Source organism: Panthera leo, chromosome C2, assembly GCF_018350215.1.
Source record: "Panthera leo isolate Ple1 chromosome C2, P.leo_Ple1_pat1.1, whole genome shotgun sequence".
Lineage (NCBI taxonomy): Eukaryota > Metazoa > Chordata > Mammalia > Carnivora > Felidae > Panthera > Panthera leo.
This window is the reverse complement of record NC_056687.1, coordinates 149963243-149969495: the sequence shown is the minus strand read 5'-3', so window position 1 is coordinate 149969495 and position 6253 is coordinate 149963243. Positions and strand designations below refer to the sequence as shown.

General features: G+C 43.0%; 1 pseudogene; it reads left to right on the top strand.

Moving 5' to 3' along the window:
• Positions 1–1085: 1085 nt before the first annotated feature.
• Positions 1086–1542, top strand: LOC122198611 (annotated as a pseudogene).
• The last annotated feature ends 4711 nt before the right edge of the window (positions 1543–6253 follow it).

Here is a 6253-nt window from a genome sequence, read left to right as displayed (position 1 = left end):
CATTGTTACATCCGGGCTTCATTATCACGTGGGCTCTCTCGTGAGTCTCTGACTCTCCTCTTGCCCCTGGTATAATTCCACTCCCCCAAATCTCCTTCCACACTTCTGCCAGAGTAGCCTTTTCAAAAATGATTTTGATTTTTATCAAAGTGCTATACATGGTTAAAAATATCAAACACAAGATTACAGTCACTGCTTTGCATGTTTTTTAATCAAAAAAAGCTTTGAAAATTGAGTTTCGGGGGGTACCCTAGCACCAAAGCTCATTCTGGTGGCAAAACCTGACCTAAACTTAAAATCCTTTTGCAAAATTATTGTGTTAATTATGGGATGCTGTCCCTAATTATGTGCACATAATTGTGTGCTTATGATATAGTAAGTGAATATTATCTTTTAAAGATAGGAAAATATCTGAATTCTGAAATACATCTGTCTTTAAGGATTCAAGGTGGAGTGTGGGACCCTGCCTCAATCTTCTGAGGCAACTTTTTTTTAAATTATTTTTTTTAACATTTATTTATTTTTGAGAGACAGAGAGAGACAGAGCATGAGCAGGGGAGGGGCAGAGAGAGAGGGAGACACAGAATCTGAAGCAGGCTCCAGGCTCCGAGCTGGCAGCACAGAGCCTGATGCAGGACTTGAACCAACCACGAGCTGTCAGATCATGACCTGAGCCCAAGTCAGTGCTCAACCGACTGGGCCATTCAGGCGCCCCCCTCCCCTCCCCCCCTCCCGCCCCCCCAGCCCTCCCAGGCAACTCTTTAACCTCCTTTAGCTTTTAGTTTTTTTTTTTTAAGATTTTTTATTTATGTTTTAGAGACAGAGACCGAGCACGAGAAGGGGGTTGCTCAGAGAGACAGAATCTGAGTGGAAGTCGGAAGCCTAACCTCCTGGGGGGCTCAGTCAGGCTCAGGTCATGATCTCGTGGTTCCTGGGTTCGAGCCCTGCCCTGTGCTCAGTGCTAACAGTTCAGGGCCTGCTTCGGATTCTGTGTCACTGTCTCTCTCTGCCCCTCCCTCATTTGCGCTCTTTCTCAAACATAAAAATTAAAAAAAAAAAAAAAAAAAAAAATTCCAACATTGCCATCCAGCCTGAGGAAGACCCAGAAACTTCAGGACCACGTGAGCCATGGCTGCGTGGGCCATCACCCGAAGCACCCAGGGGGCTGGGGAAATGCTGGTGGCATGCATCACCACAGGATCAACTTCGGCAAATATCACCCAGGTTACTTTGGAAAAGTTGGAACGAGGCATCACCTCCTCAAGAGGAAGCAGAGCTTCTGCCCAACTGTCAACCTCAATAAACTGTGGACCCTGGTCAGTGAGCAGACATGGGCAAATGGTACCAGAACCGAGACTGGAGTCTCTCCCATCGTTGATGTGCTGTGATCTGGCTACTGCCAAATTTTGGGAAAGGAAAAGCTCCCCAAATAGCCTGTCATCGTGAAGGCCAAATTCTTCAGTAGAAGAGCTGAGAAGATTAAGGGTGTATGGGGGTCTATGTCTTGGTAGTTTGAAGCCACATGGAAGGAGGTCCATTAAAAGCTAGCAAGTACTTTAAAAAATATGTTTATATTCATGTTTTAAGCTTCTTGATTTATCAGTTTTGGATATTTTTGCACAATGACTTTCTATTATAATTTAGGAAGATTTGACTTACATGTTTCCCATCTGTCTTAATCTGCTAGGGCCACCATAACGAAGCACCACAGACTGGGAGGCTTGAACAACAGAAATTTATTTCCTCACAGTTCTGGAGGCTGGTAGTCCAAGATCATGGCATCAGTAAAGTTGGTTCCTCCTGATGCCTCTCTTCTGGGTTGGTAGACGCCCATTTTCTTCTGGTGTCTTCAAATGGTCTTCCCTTTGTACCCATCTGTGTCTTAATGTCCTTTTTTTTTTTAATAAAGACATATCATATTGGATTTAAAATTCTATCTCCAAATATAGTCACATTCTGAAGTACTGGGGATTAGGGCTTTGATATATGAATTTTGGATACCATTCAGCTTGTAACACCAACTACACCTATTTATTTATATGTTTGTAAACTTTGGGTTTATTCAATAGTCAGTTTGCATTCTTCATCATTAGCTTTCTACAAATACTGTTTATAACAGGGTACAGGAAGACACTATAATGATATTTCCTTTTTATTTATTTCTTCTTGGTGTTAATAATTGTTTCCTTTTTCAACTGATTACCTGTGTCCTGATCCTTAAATTTTTTTCTCAAATGCTTCATCAGATGAATCAGTGTATTAACATGATTTTTTAGGTAGTTAGAAGTGTATTTTAAAAAGCCCCAAACACTATTCTACGAGTTTACTTCTCCTGAAATGGTCACTCTTTAAGCCTACTATGTAGCTGTCATTCCTCCTTTGGGTTCTTTCTTTCTTGGGCTCCATGTTTTCCTTTCTCTTCATTTTCTTCCTTATTTTTTCTGGAACATGTCAGCAGTAGCTTTCTAAGAAAAGGCAGGAGATAAAAAGTTTTAGGTTTCCTGAATGCATTAAAATATATTTTAAACTCACACATGATTGACAGTTTGTGGGCATAGAATTCCAGGCTGGGAATAATTATTTGTTAGATGTTTGAAGGCATAGACCATAGACCAATCGTGTCTATGAGATTTCAATGTGGCTTTTGTATGTACCTAACTAAATTTTTTCTGGAAGCTTTGGAGTCTTTGCTTTGTTCTTGAGGTTCTGAAATTTTACAGATACACTTTTACTGAGTCTTTTCACTTGTCATTCTAGGTCATTGCAATTTTGAGGATTTCCTTATCTCATTGAAAATTTTTTCCTGTTTTCTGTGTTCTCTTTCTGTAACTTCTATCATTCAGATGTTGGAACTTCTGGTTTGTATGATTCTCTGATTTTTTTTTTTCTTTCCTATTGTCCATCTCCTATCTTCAGAGAGATTTTCCCTCTGACTTACAAAAATTGGTTGAAATGTGTGTCACCTTTAACGGTTTTGAGTAGCTTTTAAGGAGTCCAAGCTTCTTGGGGTACCTCGTGGCTCGGTTGATTGAGTATCCCAACTCTTGATTTGGGCTCAGGTCATGATTTCAGGGTCATAGGATGAAGCCCTATGTTGGGCTCTGTGCTGAGTGTGGAACCTGCTTAAGATTCTCTCTCCTGTCTTTCCCTCTGACCTTCTCCCCTGCTCATACTCTCCCTCTAAAAAAAAAAGTCCAAGCTTCCTTGATGATCAATGCTTGCCTGTACCTCTTCCCTTGTAGTTTGCACCCTTCGTTTGTTTTTCTGTGATCTTCTTTGAATGTCTCTCTCTATGCTTATCACATTGTATTGTTCTACTCAGTTATCTCTTTGTTTTTTTTAAGGGAGCCTCCTGAGGATTGGGTTTGGCTTCTGTGTGACTCTTCATCCCCAATGTAGGACCTGATACATTATAGGAGTTTAATAATGTTTGTTGAATAAATGGAAACAAAGCTATTATTCCTTCTCCTGTGCCCCTCCCCCCCTTTTAGGCGGGTCACCACAATGGAGGGTCTTGAGATGAAGATTGGTGTGTAGGTGGTTTGCTAAGGAAATGCTTCCAGTAGAATTTACTGAGGGAATGGGGAAGAAGGACAGGGATGGGAGAGGCAAGGATGTAATTTTAGGCAGAGTCAGAAACCTAAGCCTGATCTTCTAGGGAAAGTCTGGAGTATAAATCAGCCCTCAGAATTTGTCTTTGTTGAGGCAAGTGAGTTGGGTTTCACAACGTATCACCATCAGTCATTGGCTCTAGGGTAGGGCAGCCAACCCCTCTAGTTGGTCCAGGACTATCTTGGTTTTAGCAGTAAAAGTCTCATGTTCCGGAACCCCTCAGCCTGGGGCAAACCAGGACAGTTAGCAACAGGAACTTCTAGCTCTCTGTGCACTGGGGCAAAGTGGCTCCAGGAGCTGAAGGGAAGTCCTTGGAAAAGAAACTGTTGCATCCATTAGGTGTGGTGGGTGGAATAATGACCCCCAAAGAATTCCACATCCTAATCCCCAGAACCCGTGAATACTTTATCTTAGATAACAAAAGAGACTTTGCAGATATGACTAAAATAAGGATCTTGAGATGGAGAGATTATCCTGTATTATCCTGGGGTCCCAATGTCATCACCAGGATTCTTATAACTGAAAGAGGGAGGCGGGAGAGTCAGAGATGTGACGGCAGATGCCGAGTTCAGAATGATGCCACTGCTGGCTTTACACATGGAGGGGCCATGAGCCAATGAATGAAGGAAGCCTCTAGAAACCAGAAAAGGCAAGAAATGGGTTCTCCTCTAGAGCCTCTGGAAGAAATAGAGGCTTAAAATACTGATTTTAATCCCATGAGACCTATTTTGGCCTTCTGACTTCTAGAACTGCTAAGGAGGTAAATACATACTGTTTTAAACCACCAAATTTGTGGGACTTTGTTGCAAAACTTCTTGCAAATTTGTGGCAAATGAATTCAAAGGTAAAGGTGCATTGAAGCTGGGGGAGGGGAACATAGAAATGGTAAAAACATCTGAGGCGGATCCTGGTGGTGCCTCCACAATTTCTGCTCCGTCCCAATCAGGAAAGTAAATTAGATAGCTAAAACTTCAAATCAGTAGTCAACAAATTAGTTGACTATCAAATTAGGGAAGTGTTGCATAGTGATCAAGCCATGGGATCTGGAGTTTGATGCCCCCTGGTTAAATCCTGGCTTTGGGCACTTTTAAGCTCCGTAATTATGGCATGTTACATAAGCCTTTTGGATCCTTCAGTGCCTCATCTGTAAAATGGGAGGAAAAACCCCAAGAGCTATTCTAAGGACTAGAGGAATATGTACGTAAAGCACCTGGCATGCAGTAAAATCTCAATGGAGCCATGACTGGCAGCCGAGGGGTATCTTCTCTCTCTCTATTCAACTGCTATATTCTAAAGACAGCAAAGGGGAGAATCAAACTTGGTGAATATTAGGGGTTAAAATCCCTTTACTTGTCCAGAGGGTACAGTACACAGGGTTTTGTGTTTATAATCTTGTAACATGTACATATGAGACTTTCCTTGTCATCACAGTGGGAATTACATAATAAGGAGTCCGAGGGCAGAACATTTGTTTCAGTATTTAAAATTACTTAGAAGAGAGTTGTTGAATAGTGTATGGTGGCTCCTCTGTAGGTCTATGTTTTGGCACTTTTTAAATCTGTGGTTTATTTAAAGGATGGCTTTCACCTTCACTGGAGTTTGCTCTCCTCTGGAGATCTTTGTTTAGCCCAGCAAAGTCACCCATTATGGTTGTGCCTGTCTCTCTTCCCAAGGTTATCTGGGGCGTATTTCCCAAGCCTTTTGATATGCTAAGCAGCCATAACTGGGGAGAGTTTCATAAACAACCATTAAGCTGCTATTAGAAGTGTCAGGACTGGTAGAACTAGTAATTCGGTAATAATTTGTGAAGTTTAACTGTAACTATGCAGCCATTTAGTGTTTCAGATAGCTTCATCTGGATCTAGGAATGGGCCCTACAGACCCTTTCTGCTATCCAGGTAGGCAATTGCCTGGGGTCTTTTATTCACCTCTGTTAGGAAATAGCAGCTAAAAATTAAATCAGCTCCAGGCGCCTGGACTCAGTCGGTTATGTGTCCGACTTTGGCTCGGGTCAAGATCTCATGGTTCATGAGTTCCAGCCCCGCATCAGGCTCTGTGCTGACAGCTCAGGGCCTGGAGCCTGCTTTGGATTCTGTGTCTCCCTCTCTCTCTCTGCTCCTCCCCTGCTTGTGCTCACTCTTTCTCTCTCAAAAATAAATAAATGTTAAGAACAAAACAAAACAAAACTCCTCAAATCAGCTCATTTGGAGACCTTGAAACAGCTCTTCAAGGAAGCCAGAGCAATTGACGCATCCTGGGGGGGTAGGAGCCATCTAGAACTGGTATATGATCTGCTCTCTCCTGCCTTTCTCCCAGGTCACACAACTCAGGGCTAGCACTTTCTTCTGCATTCCAGGGCTGTCGCTGATTTGGGCTGAATCTCTTTTAACCTTGGTGCTCCCCTCCAACCACCCAGCCTCTCCCCTCCACCCCCGTGAATGGTGGCAGAGAAGGGGTGAAAGCCAGCGGAGGAGAGGAGGTCCTTGGCTGAGCTGTAGCCCAGGGTGCTGGCCTGTGCCCCGTGAGGAAGGGACTGGGTGTGGCAGAGCTTGCTTTGTTCTGAGGCCCTGCCAGCTCCTGGAAACTCAGGCAACCCTCCCTGAGGAGGACCAGTTCAAAGGACAACACAAGACATCAAATC